General features: G+C 38.8%; 1 protein-coding gene and 1 pseudogene across 14 annotated transcripts in view; one reads left to right on the top strand and one right to left on the bottom strand.

The window, feature by feature from the left end:
- Positions 1-26,773, top strand: part of CSNK1G1 (casein kinase 1 gamma 1) — a 185,877-nt gene that overhangs the window by 9,054 nt on the left and 150,050 nt on the right. The gene's annotated exons all lie outside the window — the stretch shown is intronic.
- LOC118541961 (estrogen receptor pseudogene) lies at positions 3,598-4,818 on the bottom strand (annotated as a pseudogene).

The raw sequence follows: 26,773 nt of genomic DNA on the forward strand, positions 1-26,773 counted from the left end.
ACATTATTTCTTTTGTTTTTTTTAAAGATTTTATTTTTATTTATTTGACAGAGACACAGCAAGAGAGGGAACACAAGGAGGGGGAGTGGGAGAGGGAGAAGCAGGCTTCTTGCGGAGCAGGGAGCCTGATGTGGGGCTCGATCCCAGGACCCTGGGATCATGACCTGAGCCAAAGGCAGACACCCAACGACTGAGCCACCCAGGCGCCCTGAGACACGATTTCTTATATAGCCTAAATAGTAATTGTTACTTAGAATTCACTTTCAGTTGGCTTTATTAACTGTCCTTTCCTGGACTTCTAGAACACCTTCCATTTTCCAGAACATCTTAACCTTAATTGGTATTTTGGCCTCCAAATATTCTGGTCATCTAAGGTATGATGCAAAAACTGTTTAATAACTCCATGTTTGGTGTGTTTTATTTGCTTTTTCACCTAGTTAATTAACAATAGACACAAGGAACGATCTGTGTGTGTGAAAGCACTTAGTTTTTCCAGAGATAGATGCTCTCCAAATCAATCAATGTGAAAGCTCACTAAGTCTTTAATGGGATCCATCTGGTTAATGCTTGTGTTTCTTGAGTTTCATAGATTGTGGAATCATAAAGCTAAAAGAAAACGCAGAGATGGTCTAGGTAGACCCTTTTATTTTACAGCTGAAATTACTGAAGTGTAGAGACTAAGTGATGCACTCAAGATGGAATAGCTAATAAGTGAGACTGGAACCCAGATCTCCTGACTCCCAGTCCAGTCCTGTTTCTCTTATAATACAAGAATTCATTCATTTTAGCTTATGAAGAAATTATGATTTTGTAAGAAGCACATTTTCCAGAAAATTTAAGTGGACTATTAAACTACAGTATAGAATTCAAGTTTTGGGTTGAATTCCTAATTTCGGAAATGTTGAGTGAGTTAGTGTATATTTCTTAAAGTTCCAGGTGTCACTAGGTCTTCAGTTAAGAGCAAATTTGTCATTTTTCACATTCTAGATAGAAATTGGCCAATTAAAAATTAATGAAGATGTTATAGCCTATATTTAGTAAGCACACATTTGGCTGCATTAAAATGAATCTTAATGTATTTTTTTTTGCACAGTGGAAATAATCTGTTAATATTTAATGTCACAAAGCAACAGTGGAATTCTGCTTTATGTGGTGGTGTATTTATAAAACTAGAGTGGAGTGTTATGTAAAACTAAAAGTACGGATTAATTTAATATGCATCTGGTGAATTCAGGGCTTGAAGGATGCACATCTGTTGAGAAAACAAATCATAGAACTATTCAGAGCTTCAGCATCTTTAAATATGTGTGCTTTGATTCTCTTTAACTGTTTTGAAACAGTCTTTAATGGATTTAGACAAGGCTATTTTCTCTAAGGAAGCAACTGTGAAGCCATTTATGATGCTGTTAATCATTTTATTATTCTCCACAGCATTTTGATACATTAGTATTTTTCTTTTCAGTTTAGTTATTGGGGAAGGAAGGAGTTAAATGATCACCATAACAAAATAAGCTTGTTGCAGAACTGTATTTTTTTTAAAAAAAGAGGGACCATAGTTTCCTGGTTTGGATAAATTAGAAATACTTTAAAGTTCTGACTTCTAATTTGAATCCACAATCAATGAAGAAATAACCACAGAGTTCCTACTGTGTATTCATCATACTAGTGCTTTAGGAAAATAGAAATTGAAGATAAGATTATTTACCAAGTTGGAGAAACAAGACTTAAAATGGTGGGTTGAAAGTAATACAATCCAATAAGTAAATGAGTGCAAACTTGATGATATAATCTGGGAATTAGGAATTTGGAGGGGAGAACATTCAGTTCATAATCCTGATGGGAAGGAGATTGAAGGTAGAGTAGTGGATCTCAGCTCTGGCAGCTCTTTAGAATCATTTGGGGGAAGCTTTTCCCAGGATCAGTTGAATCAGAATATTGGGGGGTGCCTCCACAGTTTGTGAAAAAGCTTTTCCATGTGATTGTAATGTGCAGGCAGTGCTGGGAACCACAGACTTAGGTATGATTTGAGTAAGCAAGAAAGTGTTTTCAGGCCCAAAGCTAAGCAGTGAGGGAGAATTGAAAAGACTAATCCAATCAAAGCTGTGTGCGCCAGTTAGAGTAGGGAAAAATAAGCTTAAGGAGGCAGAATGAGATCATATATGAGTAGTACTTCTCAAAGTGTGGTTCCTAAACCAGCAGCATTAGCATCACCTGGAAATTTATTATAAATGCAAATTTTGAGGCCTGCTCGAGACTGAATTGGAAACTGTAGGGGTGGGGTCCACCAATCTGTTTAACAAACACTCCAGATGATTCTGATGTACGCTAAAGTTTGAGAAACAGCTGTTAATAGAGGATAATGAATGTCATGCAGAGGAAGTTAGATTTGATGTTGGCAATAAGTAGACCCATAAAGGTTTTTTAAGCTGGGGAGTAACAGCATGCATTTGTATGTCTGAAGGTAAATCTGATGGTGATGTGCAGAGTCCTTTGGACTACTAAAAGATGGGAATGAAAGAAGCCAGTTGAGGCACAGACATAATCTAATGGATATAATCAAGCACCCATGAGGGCCTGTTCTAGGGAATTATTAGTGAAAACACAGAATAGTAATAATAGTGATGGTAGTTTGAGTGTTTATGAAATGGGCAGTAGCTAAATGCTTTGGACACATTATCTCACTTTTTTCTCACAACAAGCCCCTGAGGTGTGGCCATTATTACAATTTTACAGATTGAGCAATGAGGCAGAGAAAGGAAGCTACTTCTGAAGTTCACATTGCTGATAAGTGGTAGACACAAGATGTCAAGTTCAAGTATCTCTACCTCTAAAGCCTCTTTTAAAGAAACAGCTAGCAGTATCTGGAGACCAAGAAATAAAGAAGACTGACTCAGAAAAGTTTTAATCCTAGGTAACAGCAAGGGGAAGTCACTGTCAGAAGGGAAATAGTGCTTATGGTGACTAACAGGGCAAATCAGACCATTTGAAACTGTTTTGTAAAAGTGATCGTGAGAAATAACCAATGGAAATCTTTGTTTTAAAGATTTTATTTATTTATTTGACAGAGAGAGACATAGAGAGGGAACACAAGCAGGGGGAGTGGGAGAGGGAGAGGCAGGCTTCCCCACGAGCAGGGAGCCTGACGAGCAGGGAGCCTGACGAGCAGGGAGCCCGATGCGGGGCTCGATTTCAGGACCCTGGGATCATGATCTGAGCTGAAGGCAGGCGCTTAACGACTGAGCCACCCAGGCGCCCCCGGGTGGAAATCTTTGTATTGTGCTATTGTGCTTTTTAGGTATAACATTTGAAGTAACTTGTGATAGCTGAGTTTTCAGGTTTTGTTTGACCTTTTTGCTCATGGTGACTAAATCAGAAGAGCCACCTCATCCAGCTTTTAAAAATATCTTTTTTTTTTCAGGTGGAACACTTTAATCTTACAGATTTTGATTTTAAAACATTATTTCCTAATTTCCAGGAGAATGATAGTATGTTGGTAGTAAAAATGAACAAATTCAGAAGTAAACTTGAAACCAATTCAATAGCAAGCTGTTGTTTCTGCCTACTTCTCCCATGCCAGCACAACCAGGTCATGAGTAGTTATTGACTCTCAAAATAAATGTTGAGCTTAGTGTTCTTACCTGGCACCCTCTTTGCCCAGTTGATCATGTGAACCAGCTCCCTGTCAGCAAGGTTGGTCAGCAAGCCCATCATCGAAGCCTCACTGAAGGGTCTGGAAGGATCGTAGTCGGAATAGATTATGGGGGGCTCAGCCTTCAGCAAGGCACTGACCATCTGATCGGCTGTAAGGGACAAGGCTGGGCTGTTCTTCTTAGTATGCTTAATCAAGATCGGGCTTGGCCAAAGGCTGGAAGCCCTCATATCTCCGGAGGACCCCACTTCATTCCTGCCCTCCCCATCATCTGGCGCTTGTGTTTCAACATTCTCCCTCCTCTTCGGTCTTTCCGTATCCCGCCTTTCATCATGCCTACTTCATAGCACTTGCGGAGCCGACAGGCCTGACAGCTTTTCCTCCTGTTCTTGTCAATCGTGCACTGGTTGGTAGCTGGACACATGTAGTCATTACGTCCTTGAATACTTCTCTTGAAGAAGGCCTTACAGCCCTCACAAGACCAGACGCCATAATGGTAGCCTGAGGCATAGTCATTGCACACTGCACAGTAGCGGGTCTCCTTGGCAGACTCCACAGCCATGCTTCCCTTGTCACTGGTACTGGCCAGTCTCTCTCTGCCACCCTGGCGCCGACTGTCTGAGTTTGGCCTGTAGAAAGCGGGAGGGCCGGCCTCGCGCACTGCATAGCCGCTCGGTTCGTTCTCCAGGTAATAGGGCACCTGCTGGCCGTGGGGGTGCAGGAAGGGCGAGAGCTGAGGCGGCGGGTGCAGCAGCACCAGCGGGCTCGGAGACACGCTGTTGAGTGGCGGGAAGCCCCCCCAAGCCGTTGGCGCCGAACGCCGCCGCCTCGGACCCGGGGCCATAGGCGACGCCGGACTGGCCGTAGACGGGCGCGGAGGCTGTGGGAGCGGCGTTGAAGTCGTACGCGCCACCCTCGGGATAGTTGTACACGGCGGGCCTGCTGCTGTCCATGTATACCTCGCCCAGGGGCCGCTCCAGGGGGATCTTGAGCTGCGGGCGGTTCAGGGTCTCTGGCTCGGTCCCTTGGATTTGATGCAGCAGGGCCATTCCGGACGCTTTCGTGTGGAGGGTTATGGTCATGGTCAGTGGCTGCGGGCAAGGCGTGCACCGTCTCCCCGCGCGGCAAGAGGGCTCAGCAGCCAACCGGCCACCTAAAATATCTTTTAGATTTTAGAGTAAATAAGTCCATGAATAAATTATGCTTGAGAAGCTTTGTGTAATACTTCTTTTCTCTCTCTAAAGAAATACTGTGATTTAGAAAAATGTCAGGAGCATCTTTTCTTTTTTAAAGATTTTATTTATTTATTTGAGAGAGTGAGAGAGCACAGGCAGGGGAGGGGCAGAGAGAGAAGGAGAAGCAAACTCCCCACTGAGCAGGGAGCCCGATGCAGGGCTTGATACCAGGACCCTGAGGTCATGACCCGAGCCAAAGGCAGCTGCTTAATGGACTGAGCCACCCAGACACCCCTGTTAGGAGCATCTTAATCTTAAAATGGTGTGGGCTTTTTTTTTTTTTTAATTTAAATTCAAGTTGGTTAACATACCGTGTAGTATTGGTTTCAGGAGTAGAGTTTAGTGATTCATAACTTAATGTGTAACACACAGTGCTCATCCCAACAAGTGCCCTCCTTAATACCCATTACCCATGTAGCCCATCCCCCACCCACCTGCTCTCCAGCAACCCTCAGTTTGTTCTCTTAACTATAGAGTCTTATGGTTTGCCTCCCTTTCTGTTTGTATCTTCTTTTTCCTTCCCTTCCCCTGTGTTCATTTGTTTTGTTTCTTAAATTCCACATACGAGTGAAATCATGATATTTGTTGTTCTCTGACTTATTTCGCTTAGCATAATACACTCTAGTTCCACCCACATTGTTGCAGATGGCAAGATTTCGTTCTTTTTGATGGCTGAGTAATATTCCATTCTATATGTATACTACATCTTCTTTATCCATTCATCTGTCAGTGGACATTTGGGCTCTCTCCATAATTTGGCTATTGTTGATAGTGCTGTTAGAAACTTTGGAGTGTGTGTGCCCCTTCAAATCAGCACTTAATCTTAAAAAGGTTTAAGAAAAATTTCAGTGTTGGGGTCATTGGCTGGCTCAGTCAGAAGAGCATGGGACTCTTGATCTTGGGATCATGAGTTTGAGCCCCACATTGGGTGTAGAGATTACTAAAAAAAATAAACTAAAAAAAAAAAGAAATATTTCAGTGTTATTTTGTTTTAGTTGGGAGGCAGTAAGTAGTAAAATAACTTGACGTGTTTGGGTAATTGTTTTCATAAGACGTTATCATTTCTAGTACCCTCTTATTTTACTTATTGAGGTAAAATTCAGATGACATAAAATTAAGTATTTTGAAGTGTATAATTTGTGGCATTTGGTACATTCATGGTATTTTGCACGTATAACCTTTATCTAGTTCCAAAACATTTTCATCATCCCCAGAGGAAAAACCCGAAACCTACTAAGCAGTTCCTTCTTGTTCCTCTTTCTCCACAGCTCCTGGAGAACACTAATCTGCTTTCTATCTCTCTGATTTATCTTTTCTGGTCATATAAATGGAATTATATAACATATGATATTTTGTGTCTGCTTCTTTCACTTAGCATAATGTTTTCTAGGTCCATTCATGTTGTAGTATGTATCATTACTTCATTTTTTTTTAAGGCTGAAAAATATTCTACTGTGTGGATATACCACATTTCCATTTGTCAATTCATAGGCATTATTGGTTGTTTCCATCTTTTGATTATTGTAAATAGTGCTTCTGTGAACCTTCATATACAAGTTTTTGTTCGAATATAGGTTTTTAGTTTTTTTGGGTATGTAACTAGGAATGGAATTGCTGGGTCATGTGGTAATTTTACATTTAACTTTTTTTTTTTTTAAAGATTTTTTATTTATTTTTTGACACAGAGAGACACAGCGAGAGAGGGAACACAAGCAGGGGGAGTGGGAGAGGGAGAAGCAGGCTCCCCGCGAAGCAGGGAGCCCGATGCAGGGCTCAATCCCAGGACTCTGGGATCATGACCTGAGCCGAAGGCAGACGCTTAACGACTGAGCCACCCAGGCGCCCACATTTAACTTTTTTTTCTTTTTTAAGTTTATTTTTAATTTATTTTTGTAATCTCTATACCCAGCATGAGGCTTGAACTCATGACCTTGAGATCAAGAGTTGAATGCTCTACGGGCCAACCAGGCCCCCTATATTTTACTTTTTGAGTAAAATGCACCTTTTTTTTTTTAAGATTTTATTTTATTTATTTAGAGAGAGCTCTTGTGCACGGGTGCATGAGGGTCAGAGGGAAGGAGAGAGAGAATCTGAATCAGACTCATTGCTGAGTGTGGAGCCCGAGGCAGGTCTTGATTCCACAACCCTGAGACCATGACCCAAGCTGAAATCAAAAGAGTTGGACACCCAACTGACTGAGCCACCCAGGCACCTTGGCTGCACCATTTTAGATTCTCACCAGCAATGTTCAAGGGTTTTAATTTTTCTACATTCTCACCAATATCTGTTATTTTGTACCTGTTTTGTTTGTTCATTACAGCCACCCTAGTGGGTGTAAGGGGCATCCTGTATTTTGATTTGCATTTCCTTAATGACTAATGATGTTGAGCATCTTTTCTTGTGCTTTATTGGCCATTTGCATGTCTTTTTTTGGTGAAATGTCTATTCAAGTTCTTTACCCGTTTTTCTTTTAATTTGATAGAAAGTTTTCAATATATTTGTTTATAATTGGTCAGATTTCACATTTTAAGTATATGTTCACTAAATGTAGCTCACCTCAGGCTGCCATGTTTCCAAGTGATTACTGCACAGATTAACATGGTTCCTTTTCTTCCTTTACTTTTTTTTTTTTTAATTTAAATTCAATTTAGTTAACATATAGTGCAGTATTGGTTTTAGGAGTAGAATTTAGTGATTCATCACTTACATATAACACCTAGTGCTCATCTCGAAAAGTGCCCTCCTTAATGCCCATCCCCCATTTAGCCCATCCTCCACCCACCTCCCCTCCAGCAACCCAATTTGTTCTCTTAACTATAGTCTCTTATGGTTTGCCTCCCTCTCTGTTTTTATCTTATTTTATTTTTCCCTCCCTTCCCCTATGTTTATCTGTCTTGTTTTTTAAATTCCACATAGAGTGAAATCCTATGGTACTTGTCTTTGACTTTTTTCGCTTAGCTTAATACACTCTAGTTCCATCCATGTTGTTGCAAATGGCAAGATTTCATTCTTTTTTTTTTTTTTTAAAGATTTTATTTATATATTTGAGAGAGAGAGAATGAGAGACAGAGCATGAGAGGGGGAGGGTCAGAGGGAGAAGCAGACTCCCCGCTGAGCAGGGAGCCCGATGCGGGACTCGATCCTGGGACTCCAGGATCATGACCTGAGCCGAAGGCAGTTGCTTAACCAACTGAGCCACCCAGGCGCCCCAAGATTTCATTCTTTTTGATGGCTTAGTAATATTCCAGTGTGTGTGTGTGCACGCGTGCGTGTGCGTATACCATATCTTCTTTATCCATTCATCAGTCGATGGACATTTGGGCCTTTCCATAATTTGACTATTGTTGATAGCTGCTATAAACACTGAGGTGCATGTGCCCCTTCAAATCAGCATTTTTATGTCCTTTGGATAAATACCTAGTATTGCAGTTGCTGGGTCGTAGGGTAGTTCTGTCTTTAACTTTTTGAGGAACCTCCATACTGTTGTCCGCAGTGACTGCATCCGTTTGCATTTCCACCAACAGTGCAAGAGGGTTCCCCTTTCTCTGCATCCTCGCCAACACCTGTTGTTTCCTGTGTTGTTAATTTTAGCCATTCTGACAGGTGTGAGGTGGTATCTCACCATGGTTTTGATTTATATTTTCCTAATGATGAGTGATGTTGAGCATCTTTTCATGTGTCTGTTAGCCATCTGGATGTCTTCTTTGGAAACCTTTACTTGCTTTAAAAAAAAAAAAAAGCGGCGGGGCACCTAGCTGGTTCAGTCAGTGGAGCATGCAACTCTTGATCTTGAGGTTGTAAGTTCAAACCCCATGTTGGCTGTAGAGATTACTTAAAAATAAAATCTTGGGACACCTAGGTGGCACAGTCAGTTAAATGTCTGACTCTTGGTTGTGAGATCAAGCCCCACATTGGGCTCCATGCTCAGCCCAGAATCTGCTTGGGTTTCTCTTTCCATCCCCCTTTGCCCTTCCCTGCTCACTCGTTTGCTCTCTCTCTCTCTAAAATAAATAAATCTTTAAAAAAATCTTTAAAAATAAAAATAAATTGTGGCAAATGTACATAAAAATTTCCATTTTAACCATTATTAAGTGTACAGTTCTGTGGCGGTAAGTACATTCACATTGTTGTGCGACCATCACCACTATCACCAGACTTTTTCGTCTTCCCCAACTAAATGCTATTGAACATGGGTGTACAAATACCTAAATTCCTGTTTTCACTTCTTTGGACGTGAACTCAGAAGTAGAATTGCTGGGTTATATGGCGATTCTGTGTTTAACTCTTTTGAGGAATCAATCATACGGTTTTCTACAACTGCTGTATCATTTTACATCCCCATCAGCAGTGCACAAGGATTCCAATTTCTCCACATCCTTGTCAACAGTTATTTTCCTTTTTTTTTTTTTGAGTATAGCCTTGCTACTAGGTATGAAGTGGTATCTTGTAGTTTTGGTTTGCATTTCCTTAGTCACTAATGATGTTGAGCATCATTTTGTGTGCTTATTGGCCATTTGTATATCTTCTAAGAGGGTGATACTTTTAGCTCTTATATTTAGGTCTTTGATCTATTTTGAGTTGTACATTGTGAGGTTAAGGTCTAGCTCCATTCTTTTGCATGTGGGTATCCAGTTGTCTCAGTATTATTTGTCTGTTCTTTCCCCAGTGAATGCTCTTGGCATTCTTGTTGAAAATCAGTTACTTACAGGCTTATGGGCTTATTTCTGGACTCTTTTATTCTGTTGATCTGTATGTCTATCTTAATGCCAGTACCACCCTGTTTTGATTATTGTAGTTTTGTGGTAATTTTAAAATCAAAGTATAAGCCCTCCAGTTTTATTTTTCAAGATTTTCCAAAATTGTCTTTTGGCTGTTTGTTGTCCCTTGCAATTGCATATGAATTTTAAAATGTTTTTAGTGGTTGCCCTATGGTTTGTGTTACACATTTATAACTAATCTAAGTCCATTTCCAAATAATATTAGATTGCTTTATGGTTTGTGCAGGTATCTTAAAACAGGATCCCAGTTCCTCATTCCTGTCTCATAACATTTTTGTGACTAATTTATCCAAGCTATAGTCACCTGATAAATTGTTGCTATTGTTATATCTATTAGATCTATTAAGAAAAAGAAAAAAAAGGATTTTATTTTACCTTCATTTACTCCTTCTCAAATGGTCTTCTTTATGTAGATCCAAGATTTTGATCTATGTCATCTTCTTTCTGAAGAACTTTTTTTGATATTTTTTGCAAACAGGTCTACTGGTGACAAATCCCCTCTATTGTTGTTTGAGAAAGCCTTTACTCCTCCTCCGCTGTTGAAGGATAATTTCACTGATAGAGATTTCTAGGTCATTGGTTTTTTGCTTTCACCACTTTAAATATTTCATCCTACTTTCTCCTTGTGTGTATGGTGGTGAAAGAAATAATGTCTCCAGCAATGGGCTTATGGTCCTAGGCTTTTGCTTCTAATAAGCTTTGATTCTCCCTATCCTCTTTTCTCTCCAGTTCTCAGGACAGTGATTTACCCAGTGACCTCAGATCTCTGGTGGATCTAAGAAAAGGTTTTGTTTTTCAGTTTTCTTGTTGTAAAGAACAGGAACCAAGATTCCATGATCTCTGCATGTCAGAGCAAAAACTGGCAATCTGTACATGAATTTTAGGAACAGCTTTTCCATTTCTGTAAAAAAAGGCCATTGGGATTTTGGCAGGGATTGCATTGGATCTGTAGGTCGCTTTGAGTTGTACTACCATAGCAATATTAAGTCTTCCAAACTGTGGACAACAGGATCTTTCCATTTATTTTGGTCTTCTTTCATTTCTTTCAGCATTTCCCCCCCTAGTTTTCAATGTACAATGCTTATACCTTCTTAGATAAATTTATTCCTAAGTATATCGTTTTCTTGATGCAATAATAAATGGAATTGTTTTCTTTATTTCATTTTCACATTATTCATTGTTGGTATATAGTAATACAGCTGATTTTTGTGCTGAATTTATTACCTCTAATAATTTTTGTGTATATATTCTTTAGGTTTTCTTATATAGGATCATGTCCTCTGTGAATAGTGATAATTTTATTCTTTTTGCCAATTTGGATGGCTTTTTCTTTCCTTTAAAAATTTATTTATTTTTTTTCCTAATTGTTCTGGCTAGAATGTCCAGTACATTGTTAAATAGGGGTGGCAAATGAGAGCATTCTGGTCTTGTTCCTTATACAGGGGGAAAGCTTTTAGTCTCTAATCACCATTCAGTATGCTAACTGTGGGGTTTTCATAAACATTTTTTATTATGTTGAAGAAGCTCTTTTCTATTCCTAGTTTGAGTGTTTTTATCATGATAGAATTTTGTCAAATGCATTTTTCTTAAAGATCTATTTATTTGAGTGAGAGAGAGTGTGAGGGCAAGCAGGGGGAGGGGCAGAGGGAGAGAATCTCAAGCAGACTCCCTGCTGAGCACAGAGTTCCATGTGGGGCTCAATCTCACAACCATGGGACCATGACCTGAGCCGAAATCAAAGGTTGAACTCTTTTTTTTTTTTTTTTAAAGATTATTTATTTATTTATTTGACAGAGAGAGCACAAGCAGGGGGAGTGGCAGACAGAGGGAGAGGGAGAAGCAGGCTCCCTGCAGAGCAGGGGGAGCCCAGTGTGGGACTCGATCCCAGGACCCTGGGATCATGACTTGAGCCGAAGGCAGTCGCTTAACCAGTTGAGCTATCCAGGCACCCTGCATTCTCTTTTTTTTTTTTTTGCATCAACATTGATGATCGTATGGTTTTTCTCCTTCATTCTGTTAATGGGTGTATTATATTGATTGATTTTTATAGTTGACCTACCTGAGATAAAGCTGTTTGTCATAATGTGTAATCCTCTTAATATGTTGTTGGACTACATTTGCTAGTATTTTGTTGAGGATTTTTACATCTATATTGGTCTGTAATTTTCTTGGAATGTTTTTTTTTTTTTTTTTTTTTTTAAAGATTTTATTTATTTATTTGACAGAGAGAGACACGGCGAGAGAGGGAACACAAGCAGGGGGAATGGGAGAGGGAGAAGCAGGCCCCCCGCAGAGCAGGGAGCCCGATGCGGGGCTCGATCCCAGGACCCTGGGATCATGACCTGAGCCGAAGGCAGACGCTTAACGACTGAGCCACCCAGACGCCCCTTCTTGGAATGTTTTTATCTGGCTTTGGTATCAAGGTAATCCTGGCTTCACCAAATGAGTTAGAAAGTATTCTTTTCTGGATTTTGGGAGAGTTTGAGAAGGATTGTTAATTATTTTTTTAATGTTTGGTAGAATTTACCAGTGAAGTCATGTAGTCCTGGACTTTTCTGGGTGGGAAGTTTGACTAGTGATTCAGTCTTTACTTGTTTCAGGTCTGATCAGATTTCTATTTCTTCTGGAATAATTTTGGTACTTTCTGTGTTTATAGGACCATGTCCATTTCATCTAGGATATCTGATTTGTTGGTGTACAATTACTCGTAGTTTCCTTTTATAATCCCTTCTATTTTTAAGGTCTGTAGCATTGTCCCCTCTTTCATCTATGAAGTTAGTACTTTGAGTCTTCTTTTTTTCTTGGTCAGTCTGACTAAAAGTGCCAATTTTGTTGATCTTTTCAAAGAACTCACTTTTGCTTTTGTTTGAGTCTGTTGTTTATTTTCTGTTTTATCTTCACTTTAATCTTTATTATGTCTTTTCTTCTGTTAGCTTTGGATTTAGCTTGTTCTTTTTCTAGTTCTTTAAGGTGTAAATTCTTTAAGGTATAAACTTTAGAGTATCAATTTGAGATCTTCTTGTTTAATGTAGCATTTATATCTATAAATTTACCTCTTAGCACTGCTTTCACTATAAGTTTTGGTATGTTGTATTTTTGTTTTAATTTGTCTCAGGGTATTTTCTAATTTTTCTTGTGATTTCTTTTTTTTTTTTTTTCCTTTTTTTTGGTGATTTCTTCTTTGAACCATTGGGTGTTTAAGATTATATTGTTCAGTTTTTACTATTTATGGGTTTTCCAATTTTTCTTCTGTTAATTGATACCTAGTTTCATTCTGTTATCATAAATGATACTTTATATGATTTCAGTCTTTTAAAATTTGTTGAGAATTGTTTTGTGTTCTAATATATTATCTCTCCTGGAGAATGTTCCATATGCACTTGAGAAAAATACGTATTCTGCTTTGTTGAGTGGAGTGTTCTATATATGTCTGTTAGGGCTAATTGGTTTATATATAGTATTGTGCAAATACTCTATTTCCTTATTTACCTTCTGTCTGATTGTTCTATCCATTGTTGAAAGTGGAGTGTGGAAGTCTCTAATTGTTATGGTAGAATTGTCAATTTCTCCCTTCAGTTTTGTCAAGTTTTTGCTTCCTATATTTTGTAACTCTGTTGTTAGGCATGTTTGTAATTGCCAGGTCTGTTTTCATCCTTTTACCTTTTTTTTTTATGTCAATTTTTTAAATGTTTACCTTTTTAAAAAATTTTATTGTATGTTAATCACCATACATTACATCATTAGTTTTTGATGTCGTGTTCCATGATTCACTGTTTGCGTATAACACCCAGTGCTCCATTCAATACATGCCCTCTTTAATACCCATCACCAGGCTAACCCATCCCTCCACCCCTCTCCCCTCTAGAACCCTCAGTTTGTTTCTCAGAGTCCATTGTCTCTCATGGTTCGTCTCCCCCTCCGATTTCCCCCCCTTCATTTTTCCCTTCCTGCTATCTTTTTTTTTTTTTTTTTTAACATATAATGTATTATTTGTTTCAGAGGTACAGGTCTGTGATTCAACAATTCACAGTGCTCACCATAGCACATACCCTCCCCAGTGTCTATCACCCAGCCATCCCATCCCTCCCACCCCCCACCACTCCAGCAACCCTCAGTTTGTTTCCTGAGATTAAGAATTCCTCATAACAGTAAGATAGTATGATACATGTCTTTCTCTGATTGACTTATTTCGCTTTGCATAATACCCTCTAGTTCCATCCACGTCATCGCAAATGCAAGATTTCAGGTTTTTTTGATGGCTGCATAATATTCCATTGTATATATAGACCACATCTTCTTTATGCATTCATCTGTCGATGGACATCTTGGCTCTTTCCATAGTTTGGCTATTGTGGACATTGCTGCTATAAACATCGGGGTGCACATACCCCTTCGGATCCCTACATTTGTATCTTTGGGGTAAATACCCAGTAGTGCAATTGCTGGGTCGTAGGGTAGCTCTATTTTCAACTTTTTGAGGAACCTCCATACTGTTTTCCAGAGTGGCTGCACCAGCTTGCATTCCCACCAACAGTGTAGGAGGGCTCCCCTTTCTCCGCATCCCCGCCAACATCTGTCATTTCCTGACTTGTTAATTTTAGCCATTCTGACTGGTGTGAGGTGGTATCTCATTGAGGTTTTGATTTGGTTTTCCCTGATGCGAGTGATGTTGAGCACTTTTTCATGTGTCTGTTGGCTCATCCTTTTACTTTTAACTGTTGTGTCTTTTGATATAAATTGAGTGTCTTGTAAACAGCATTTAGTTGGATTGTTCTTAATCCATTATACCAATCTCTACCTTTTAATTGGAGAATTTAACCCATTTATATTTAAAGTAACTCAAAAGGAAGGAGTTATTTCTGCTATTTAGGACTTATTTTTGCTATTCTGGTATTTTCTGTTTTATATATATATTTTTCGTTTCTCAGGTCCTTTATCACTGCCTTCATTTTTAATTAGTTTTGTCTAGTGTACTGCTTTATTCTCTTGTTTCTTTTTTTGTATATTTAAAGGTTTTTTCCTTAATATCACTCTGGGGTATACAGTTAACATCTCAATCTCAGGACAATCAAATTTGAACTTGAATACCAGCTTAGTTTTTGCAGGTATACAAAAAGTTTGCTCCTGTATAGCTCTGCCGCCTCCCCATTTTGTTATTGTTAGCATTACGTCTTTATACACTGTGTTCCCATTAAATAGGTGTTTAGTTAAAAACACATATTATTACTTTAGGCATTTTTCTTTCAAATCATAGAAGCCAAAACAGAGTAAAAAACCACTGATACAATAATACTGGTTTGTATATGTACTTATGTAGCTATCCTTACTCTATATTTCTTTGTATGATTGTGAAGGTACCATCGAGTACCCTTTCATTTCAGCCTAAAGAATCCTCTTTTAAATTTCTTGTAGAGCAGCTCTTCTAGTGATGAAACCTTTACCTTTTGTTTTTCTGGGAATATCTTTAATTTTTCTTTCATTTTTGAAGAAATGTTTTGCTGGATATAGAATTTTTGGTTAACTGTTTCTTTCAACACTTGAAATAAGTTATCCCACTGCTTTCTGGACTCCATGATTTCTTTTTTTGAAAGATTTTATTTTTAAGTGATCTCCACACCCAACATGGGGCTTGAACTCACAACTCCTAGATCAGGGGCGCCTGGGTGCTCAGTCGGTTGAGAGTCTGCCTTTGGCCCAGGTCATGATTCCAGGGTCCTGGGATTGAGTCCCAAGTCGGGCTCCCTGCTGGGCGGGGAGACTGCTTCTCCCTCTCCCTCTCCCTGCCACTCCCCCTGCTTGTACTCTCTCTCTCTAATAAAAAATAAAAATCTTAAAAAAAAAACAAAAAAAACAACTCCTAGATCAGGAGTCACATGTTCCACCAGTTGAGCCACCCTGGCATCTCTGGCCTCCATGATTTGAGATGAGAAATCGGCTATTAATCTTATGGAGGGTCTCATGTATATGATGAGTTGCTTTTCTCTTTCTGTTTTCAAGATTCTTTGTATTTTGAAAATTTAAGTATACTGTGCCAGGTGTTGATCCTTTTAAGTTCATGCTGCTTGGAGTTAGTTGAGCTGCTTGGATGTATAGATTCATGTTTTTCATCAAATTTGGGAAATTTACAGCCATTATTTCTTCAAATACTCTTTCTACCCCTTTCCTCTTGCCCTGGGATTCCTATTATGTCTTATGGTGGTACACTAGGTGGTGTCCCACGGGTTTGTTAGGTTCTGTTCACTTTTTTCTTATCCTGTTCCTCAGACTGGATAATCTTAATTGACCTATATTCAGGTTTGTTGATTTTTTTTTCTTTCCTTCTCAGATCTGCTATTGAACCATTTAGTTAATTTTAATTTCAGTTACTGTACTTTTTAAAAAAAACTTATTTGTCCAAGAGAGAGAGAGCACAAGCAGGGGGAGTGGCAGGCAGAGGGAGAAGCAGGTTCCCTGCTGAGCAAGGAGCCCGATGCAGGACTTGATCCCAGGACCCTGGGCTCATGACCTGAGCTGAAGGCAGACCCTTAACCGACTGAGCCACCCAGGTGTCTTTCAGTTACTATACTTTTGAGGTCCAGAATTTCAATTTGATTCTTTTTCTTTTGACCCTCCCCCTCCGTTTGATTCTTCTTTATGATTTATATTTCTTTACGGATGTTTTCTACTTGGTGAGATACTTTTTTTTTGTTTCTTTTCATTCTTTCTGGTTTCCTTTGCCTGGGTTTCCTCAGGGACATTTTCTATATTTCTTTTTTTCCTGTGAATGAGCCAGACTTTTTTCTTTGCATGCCTCATAATTTTTTGTTGAAAACTAGACATTTTGAATATTATTGTGGAGCAACTCTAGACATCAGATATCCTCCCCTCTCCAGGGATTTTTGTCAGTGCTTGTTGTGGGTTGTTATTATTTGTTTTGTTGTTTGTTTTGTGTCTTTTCTAAACTATTTTTGTAAAGTTTGTATTCTTGGTCATGTGTGATCCTTGAAGTCTATGTTTCATTTTGTATTCTTGGTCATGTGTGATCCTTGAAGTCTATGTTTCATTAGCTTAGTAGTCAACTAGTGTTTTGACCAAATTTCCTTGAATACCTGTAGCCCAAAAAAGAAAATAATTCTCAGTTTTGACTAAATGGTTTTGTGTTTGGATATTCCTTCAACATTAAACCAAGCTATTTACAACCCTGCCTTATCCTTCACTACCTGTTTGTGTGGAGCCTGACGGTGAGCTAGGGGTGAAAATTTAGGGTCTTCTTAGGCCTTTTCTGTGCATGTGTCCAGCATATATATATATCCTTCTAGATTCCTTTTTATGTCTGAGAGCTTACAAATCCCATTTCTCCCTCCCTACCTCCTTTTTTAGTCTCTCCCTTCCCTAACTGTTTTCTCTTACGCCAGGCTGCTTGCCTTGGGAGTGCTCCAAGTCAGGCAGAACAAAGGCAAAGTCCTTGTGCCAGTCCTCCAGGAAGCTGCCAGTCAGGTCGTAACATTCACAGTTCTTGGGGACTAAGGTTTGTATTGCTCCCTTGGGACTATCAGCCTGTACCAGGAGTACAGCTTCCATCCTCACTGCCCTGCTGAACTGGGGAGTAGGGGATGATAGGCAGGGAATTTAAAGCCCCACAACACTTTTTTTTTTAAAGATTTTATTTATTTTTTGAGAGAGAGAGAGCATGAGCAGGGGGGAGGGGCAGAGGGAGAGGGAGAAGCAGACTCCCCGCTGAGCAGGGAGCCCGATGCGGAACTCAGTCCCAGCACCCTGGGATCATAACCTGAGCTGAAGGCAGACACCTAAGTGAGCCACCCAGGTGCCCCCGCCAACGCTCTTTAATTGCAATGTAGTGGCTTCTTTCTTTGCTAAGCCTTCCCTTGGTTGTTGTGAGTTTTTGATTAGATTCCAAAGTTCTACAAAAGTTGGTTCTGACAGTTTTTCCAGATTATTAGTTGCTTGTTTTTGTGGAGGGATGGAGCCCTGGAGTTCCCTACTCTGCCATTTTTGTTGATGTTCTTCCTCTGCTCCCTTCCGTTTTTAGTTTTCCTACTGAATCTCTTCAAAGCATCCAACTTAATTTTTTATATTTTTTCAAGGACTACATAAAGGATTTGCTATATAAAGGGTCATGTATAGTTTAAAGACTAAAAGTGAACACTGCGTACGCATCACTCAAGTAAAGAAATAGAACATTACCAGTACCTAAGAAGACTCTTATGTGCCCCTTTCTTTTCTGACCTAGGAAACACTATCCTGAATTTTGTGTTAATTAGGTATGCAAATGGGTAGGAAAGTGTAATCTATAACTAGAAGAACAATCAGTCAATAGAAACAAACCTAGAAGTGCTGAGATGATAGAATTAGTACACGAGGTCTTTAAAAACATTTAGTAAAAAGTTGAAGGATTTAAAGGCAAATGTGAAAATACTGAGGAAAGAAATGGATATAAGAAAGAACCAAATAAAACTTTTCAAGCTAAAAAATAACCGAATTGTTCCTTTTAATTCAGCATTTTCAGTATAACTTACTAAATGAGTGTCATAATACTCCTTTTTCAGGTAATAAATGATGAAAATGTTAATATCTAAAAAATGGGTATGTAACCGAGATGATTGTTGTTGTTGTTTTTTAATTTTATCATTTTATTTGTCAGAGAGAGTGCACAAGCACAAGGAGGGGGAGGGGCAGTCAGAGGGAGAAGCAGGCTCCTTGCTGAGCAAGGAGCCCAATATGGGACTCAGTCCCAGGACCCTGGGATCATGACCTGAGCTGAAGGCAGATTCTTAACCAACTGAGCCACCCAGGCATCCCACCAAGATGATTGTTGAATGAAGTAAGGACTAATATGGTTAAAGTAGGAGCTAAGTATTTACTGTAGAAATATTTGAGAATGATGAAACACAAATTGTATTTCATGAAGTATATCTACATTTTTACTGTATTTAATATAAATTAAATGTTATGACAATATATTTTAATGTATGATAAATAATAAGCAGTTTTATATTTTATTGTATAAATACTTAAGTATTAATCTTTTTTTCTTAAACTTCACATTTTTAATCATTTTGTAGGTAAGGGTGTGCTGTAGCCTTCTTCTTAGGACCTCTTTATGCACTCAGCTCTGATTAAACTAAAGTTTACATCCTTGGTATTAAAATACCACAGTCCAGTTACTAATCATATTTTAAATCTTTCTAAGTTGTCAAACTTACCAATACTGATTTCAGGACCATTGGGATTTGTCTTAATGTGGAGCAGGTTAGGACAATGAATTCTTTTTCTTTGGTTAAAAAATTTAAGTTTTAATTCTTTTTTTCCCAATATTTTATGACTTACTTTTGAATAAGTCTCAATTTATGGTTGAGCAGGTTTAGAAGTATTAACTTGGGTCACTGGCTTATATATGATTAGAATTCAGAATTTTTAGCCTTTGATTCAATTTTTACATTCACTTCCTGTATATGAGGTGTTCTTCTATGTTCAAAAGAGTGTGTGCCTTTGGCTTTCTTGCATTAATTTTCTTTTGGTACTAAAATATATTAAGGTATTGAGTTGGTTATTCAGAACCATCAAGTATTTTTTTATTTTTTTTAAATATTTATTTGAGAGAGCGAGAATGAGAGGGAGAGAGAGAGTACATGAGAGGGGGAGGGTCAGAAGGAGAACCAGGCTCCCCGCTGAGCAGGGAGCCCGATGTGGGACTCGATCCCAGGACTCCAGGATCACGACCTGAGCTGAAGGCAGCCGCCCAACCAACTGAACCACCCGGGTGCCCCTAAGTATTTTTTTATTTGGGGGGGAGAGCTAAATATTGAGTCCAGTTGATCCTTAATATTAAAATTATATTGATTCAGATAGTTACTTAATGGCTATAGAACACATAAATTATTTACACCTTTATTGTTTTTGAGGTTATTTCAGATAAGTGCTGCTATGAGTCCTGAAATAAACTTTTTTTTTATTTTATTTTAGTCACCACTGAAATAAACTTTTTTGTTATTTCTCTAGGACACTTATTTCCTTAGGGTTTAATAGATGAACATTATTATTTATTCCTCACGATTCAGTAAGTGAACATTTTATCAGATGGTCTTCCAGAGAGGTGGTACAGTCCTTTCAGCAAGGCATGAGAGTGTATTTCTTTGGACTTGGATAACGTTGGTAACAAGACTTTTTTTTTTTTTTTTTTAATCTTTACCATTTTTATAGGTGAAAAATATTATTTTTGTATAACATCTTTAATGTGTACTTCATATGTGTAATATAACACAGTGCTTTGTAGCCTTTGGATATTGTATATATTTATTTATTTTTTAAAAGATTTTATTCATTTGAGAGAGATAGTGAGAGCAGGAACACAAGCAGGGGGAGTGGGAGAGGGAGAAGCAGGCTTCCCGCGAAGCAGGGAGCCCAGTTGGGGGCTCGATCTCAGGACCCTGGGATTATGACCTGAGCTGAAGGCAGATGCTTAATGACTGAGCCACCCAGGCGCCCCTGGATATTGTATATATTTAGAAACTAAGTGTAAAGTAAAAAGTAAAATAAAATTTATGTAAAAATAAATTGGTACAGTTTGAGCCACATCAATATTGTATTAATTTCTGAAATGTTAGATGGCAATGAAAATTGCAAAGGACCTGTTTTTTTCTAGTTTACATTGTCATGTGTGTAAGACTTGGTAGAGTGCTGATGAATCCACCTTGAGTTTTGATGTGGCGCAATTGTTATGTGAAGGTTGTTGGCTTATAGCTACTAAGAATCATCTCCATCCATGGCTGGAAAACATCTTTGGAAGATAGTTTGTTAAGAAAATAATTGGTGGAATCGGAGTCGTAGTCAATGGCTAATCTAACAAAGAGCAAATTGCTTTAGAGGCATTTATATTTGACATTTTGATTATAGATTCTTCCTGTTTATTTGTACTAGGAATGTACCCAAAGGACTCTTTTTTTTTTTAAAGATTTTATTTATTTATTTATTTATTTGTTTATTTATTTATTTATTTATTTATTTTTAAAAGATTTTATTTATTTATTTGACAGAGAGAGGCACAGCGAGAGAGGGAACACAAGCAGGGGGAGTGAGAGAGGGAGAAGCAGGCTTCCCGCCGAGCAGGGAGCCCGATGTGGGGCTCAATCCCAGGACCCTGGGATCATGACCTGAGCCGAAGGCAGACGCTTAACGACTGAGCCACCCAGGCGCCCCTAGATTTTATTTATTTATTTGACAGAGACAGACACAGTGAGAGAGGGAACACAAGAAGGGGGAGTGGGAGAGGGAGAAGCAGGCCTCCCTCAGAGCAGGGAGCCCGATGTGGGGCTCGATCCCAGGACCCTGGGATCATGACCTGAGCTGAAGGCAGAAGCTAAATGAGCCACCCAGGCGCCCCTAAAGGACTTTTGATGAGAAATTATTTTTGGGGGTGCCTGGATGGCTCGGTTGGTTAAGCTTTGGACTCCTCATTTTGGCTCAGGTCATGATCTCATGGTCATGAGATCAAGTCCCAGGTCAGGCTGTGTGCTCAGTGCAAAGTCTGCTTGTCCCTTTCCCTCTGCTTCTTCCCCTGCTCATGCTCTCTCTCTAAAGTAAATAAATAAAATCTTTAAAAAAATTATTTTTTATTAGGGCACCTGGGTGGCTCAGCTGGTTAAGTGTCCAACTCTTGGTTTCGGCTCAGTTGTGATCTTATGGGTCCTAAGATTGAGCCCCCAGTCAATCTCCATGCTCAGTGGGGAGGCTGCTTGAAGTTTCTCTCCGTCTGCTTCTCCCCCCGTTGCGTGCTCTCTCTGTCTCAAATAAATAAATCTTTAAAAAAAGAAATTATTTTTTATTAACTTGGTTGTATTTGAGCACATAAAATAGTATTTTTCCCTTGCTTTAATGTTTTTAAAATATTACAATTCATAACTTAAAGACGTTAGTTGAACTGATGTTCAAATTAGTCTGTCCTTTCTAAACATAAGGCAATTTCTTATGAATTAAGGAACAATGATGATTTTCAGTACACAAATCATGTCTTTACTCACTGCTCCTGAATCTGCTCTATTTGACTTAATTATGAAATGAAGTGGCCCTTGTTTATCCAATCACAGTTTTTTTGTTAAAAAAATTTGTAAGTAATATCTACACCTAGTGTGAGGCTCAAACTCAGGACCCTGAGATCAAGAATCAGATGCTCCACCTACTGAGCCAGCTAGGTGCCTCTATCCAATCTTATACCCATAGAAAGTCTTGTAGTTTTGTTTTCCTAGGGATATCATATATGCAGAACTGAGAACTTGAGTGTAGGCTAGAAAGTCTGTATTATTAAAAGCCTGAGTCCTAAAACTCATGTTTTTCTTCAGAGTATACTTTTGAAGCTTCTAGGAGCATACTCGCTTGACTTTACTAAGTCATCTAACTTTACTAATGAGTTTGGTTATAGCTCATAGCAAATTAAAGGTGCTGCTAGAACTGAACACACCAGTTGGAAGAAGTGACTTTTGATACAGAAAAAGAGAAAAATATATAGTCTTAAAACTTAGTGGCCTGGGGCCATTTAGTATAGTAAAAGCATTTGACCTTACACACTTCATTAGAGCTGGATGACATAATTTTTCATAGAAGAATACAGTGGTTGTTCTCAGTTATCAAAAAGGTTAAATTCACATAATGTCATGTGTTTGGCTGCGTAAGAGTCTGTATGTGAGAATATGCTCTAAAATTATTATCACTTGCCTTTTTTTCCCCTTCCTTTCCAATATTTAGATTTTATTTCTTTTTGAATTGGCTAGGACCATTGGTTATTTTTGCAGTGGCTTCTATTTAATTGTAAAGTATATATGTCTAAACTTAGTTTTAGGATTTAAAAGGTTAAACTTCCTATTTTCTAGCAGATTCATCTGTTGAAGACATAATTTCCTAATGATTAGCCTAATGAGGGATTATTATACTTTAAGATATTTACATCTATGCATACAGTTTGGCATATATATCTGCATATATTTATATATATATTTTATTTTTATTTTTATGTATTTTTTTTTTTAAAGATTTTATTTATTTGAGAGAGAGAGAATGAGAGAGAGCAAGCACATGAGAGGGGGGAGGGTCAGAGGGAGAAGCAGACTCCCTGCCGAGCAGGGAGCCCGATGCAGGACTCGATCCAGGGACTCCAGGATCATGACCTGAGCCGAAGGCAGTCGCTTAACCAACTGAGCCATCCAGGCGCCCTATATGTATATATTTTAGAAGTACTTGGTTAGACAGAATTGTGGTTGGTAGGGGCATGAATAGATAAAAAGGTGGAACAAGATCTGCTAATTACAAAAAAGAAAGGTTAGGGTAGGTATGAAAGATAGTTGGGGAAGAGAAAACAATCTGAAGATCAATATGTTAATAATTTAATCTTGGAATATTCATTAAAAGGAAGTTTTTCATTTTTTGTTTTAATGTCACATTAACCCTAGGAATTTTATAAATATCAGATATTGTCCTTTAGTGTTTAAGACTGAAGATTTTATGTAACTGATTAAAATGATTTATGATTATTAACAGGTGGTAAAAAAGGAAAAGGGTCAAGTGAAATTCATTTATCTTCGGAGTAACAGCATTTTTTCTGTTCTAGAATTATAAAGCATTGTTTTAGACATGGACTTTTATGCAGCCAAATGTACAAAATTATGTGTTTTACTACACTGTCTTGATAACTGAATTTGGCCCAGAGACATGGGAATCCTGTAGGCGTGTGTATGTTTGACTTCTGAGCAGCTACTAGAAAAGGCTTGGTTTTAATGAAAGCTTCACAAAGCAATGCTAAAATATGGAGTTTTAGTTGTTTTTTGTTGCTTCTTTGTAGTGAGCCTACCAATTGTTTCTTTTTTTTTTTAAGATTTTATTTATTTATTTGACAGAGAGACACAGCTAGAGAGGGAACACAAACAGCGGAGTGGGAGAGGGAGAAGCAGGCTTCCCGCGGAGCAGGGAGCCTGATGCGGGGCTTGATCCCAGGACCCCGGGACCATGACCTTAGCTGAAGGCAGACGCTTAACGACTGAGCCACCCAGTGCCCCTACCAATTGTTTCTTTTCCCATTTGCCTTTCTTGGCTTTAAAGAAACACCCTTCTTGCTTATCGCTTTTAAAATTTCAAAGTGAAGCCAATATGCACATCTCTTACTTTATTATTATTATTATTTTATGTCTCTTTAGTGTAATGGTACTGAATACACAGTTAGCAGCCCTTTTTCTCCTTGAGGTGATTGGGAGGCATTTCCTCCTCTGCTTCTCTCAAACATTATCTTTTTAGTATTTTCTTTTTTTTTTAAGATTTTATTTATTTGACATAGAGAGACGCAGGGAGAGAGGGAACACAAGCAAGGGGAGTGGGAGAGTGAGAAGCAGGCTTCCCGCGGAGCAGGGAGCCCGATGCGGGGCTCCATCCCAGGACCCTGGGATCATGAACCAAGCCTAAGGCAGACGCTTAACGACTGAGCCACCCAGGTGCCTCTCTTTTTAGTATTTTCACTGGGTTTTCAATTGAGGGTTTATTTCCCAGTCAGAGACTACTACTACTGCAGATAGATCCTCTCAGAAGACTTAATGGATTCTTAGGAATTCAGTATGGAGTCTTGTGAAGGAAAGGAGAAATTTCTGGGTCTCTCTGCAATAGGAATATATAAACTGTCAAATAAGCCAGAAAAAATTCAAGTTCTTTTCAATATTTTGTTGTTTGATATGGAGGCGCAAGAAGAACAGGAGAAACTTCTTGGCCCTCTGGATATGAGGAGAGGTTATGGTTGTCTTTTGTCTACTCATTTTCCTTACGTCAACTATTTACCACCTCCTCCTGCTTTGAAGGTGTTTACAGAAAGAACAGGGATAAGGGGAAAAGAGCCCTCTTTGTGGATTGCCCCACATCTCTGATCAATTAAAAAAAATTTTTTTTTTTTTAACTAAGCTCTATGTCCAACATGGGGCTTGAACCCAAGACCCTGAATCAAGAGTTGCATGCTCTACCATGTGCCAGCCAGGTGCCCTCATCTCTGATCAGTTTTGTTGTTTTTTCTGTGGTGGTCGTTCTTATTTTAGCAATAAAGAAATTGAGGCATTGTGAAAGGTTACTGTTTCCGTAGATTCTCTGTCCATTGTTTATCATTGAACGCTTTTGTGAGTCTGTGTTTTCCCCCCTTTGAGTTGTGAAGCCATCCTAACTTCCTTCTTTACAGAGGAGATGCATTGAAATAGTCATTTACCAGTTTGTGATTTTGGCCTGATTCCCTTCATTGGCAGATTGTAATATTGGGGCTGCATTGGCTTTGACCATAAAATACATTTCTGGCTGATATGACAGCCACAAAGAGTGAGGTGTCTTTCTATAGCTTTGAAATAAAAAACGCAGCTTGACAGATTTTATGGTAACTGTTGCTTATGTTTGGCTGCCTATAGAAATTTACCAACATCCTGAAACAATTATGTGAGAGTGGCTGATAGCATTGAGTTAAGTAGTGTATTTGTATGCATAATTTTTCAAACAAGTGTAGAAAAGGGGAGCTAATTAGTTTAAAGTGATGGTGGTATTCATTTTATTGCATAAGTGATACAATGAAAATAATTGAAAAGAACAATTCTAACAGTAATCATTTTTATTTTCTATTCTTGCACTTGTGTTTATAAGTATACTATATTTAATTTTTATTATTTGGTAATATAAATAATATGTGTAATCTATAAAGCCATGTTTAAAAATTTTTTTTTAAGTTTTATTTATTTTTTAAAAGATTTTATTTATTTATTTGACAGAGAGAGACACAGCAAGAGAGGGAACACAAGCAGGGGGAGTGGGAGAGGGAGAAGCAGGCTTCCCATGGAGCGGGGAGCCCAACGTGGGGCTCGATCCCAGGACGCTGGGATCATGACCTGAGCCGAAGGCAGACGCTTAACGACTGAGCCACCCAGGCGCCCCTAAAGTTTTATTTATTTAAGTAATTTCAACGCCCAGCATGGGGCTCAAACTCACAACCCTGAGATCGAGAATTGCATGCTCTTCCGAATGAGCCAGCCAGGTGCCCCTGTAAAGCCATGTTTTAAAAATTAGAGATAGTGGGGAAGTTTTAGGGGTCTTAGAAATGGATGGTAGGGGAGCTTGGGTGGCTCAGTTAAGCATTTGACTCTTGGATTGGCTCAAGTCCTGATCTCATGGCTCATGAGATTGAGCCCCACCTATGGCTCTAAGCTCAGCAGGAGTCTGCTTGGATATTCTCTCCCTCTGCCCTTTTCTGCCATTGCATGTGCTCTCTTTTTCCCTTTCTCTCTCTCAAATAAATTTAAAAAAAAGAAAGAAAGAAAGATGGGGCGCCTGGGTGGCTCAGACGGTTAAGTGTCTGCCTTCCACTCGGGTTGTGATCTCGGGGTTCTGGGATCAAGTTCCACATCAGGCTCCTTGCTCAGCAGGGAGCCTGCTGCTCCTTCTCCCTCTGCCTCTTCCCCTGCTTGTGCTCTCTGTCTCTGTCAAATAAATAAAATCTTAAAAAAAAAAAAAAGGAAAGAAAGGAAAAGGAAAAAGAAAAAGCAAGAAAGCAAGCAAGCAAGAAAGAGATGGTAAAGACTGGGAGTTGGGGCACCTGGGAGGCTTAGTTGGTTAAGTGGCTGCTGTCCTCTCAGGTCATGATCTCGGGGTCCTGGGATAGAGCCCTATATCAGGCTCCCTGCTCAGCGGGGAGTCTGCTTCTCCCTCTGCGTCCCCCCCAACTCATGCTCTTTCTCAAATAAATAAATAAAATCTTTTTTTAAAAAAGACTGGAAGGTAATACTTTCCTATAGTTATTTGATAAAGGACACCCCTTAGAAAGGAACTTTGAAGGGGTGAAGAAGGATAAGGATATGAAATGTACAAGGAAGGTATTTCAGAATTTCAGAACCACTGGTGTAACATAATCTTATATATATTATCAGTTTAGAATAGATGTTACATTACTTTACTTCCAGTGATAAGGCAGACTTTTTTCCCAAGGGATACCAGCTTTAAAAGAAAACAAAATCTTCCCACTATTAAACACCTAAAAATGATGGATTTATTTTTTTACTTTATTATTTTTTTAAGATTTTATTTATTTATTTGTCAGAGAGAGAGAGAGAGAGGCA

Source organism: Halichoerus grypus, chromosome 8 (genome assembly GCF_964656455.1).
Source record: "Halichoerus grypus chromosome 8, mHalGry1.hap1.1, whole genome shotgun sequence".
Taxonomy (NCBI): Eukaryota; Metazoa; Chordata; class Mammalia; order Carnivora; family Phocidae; genus Halichoerus; species Halichoerus grypus.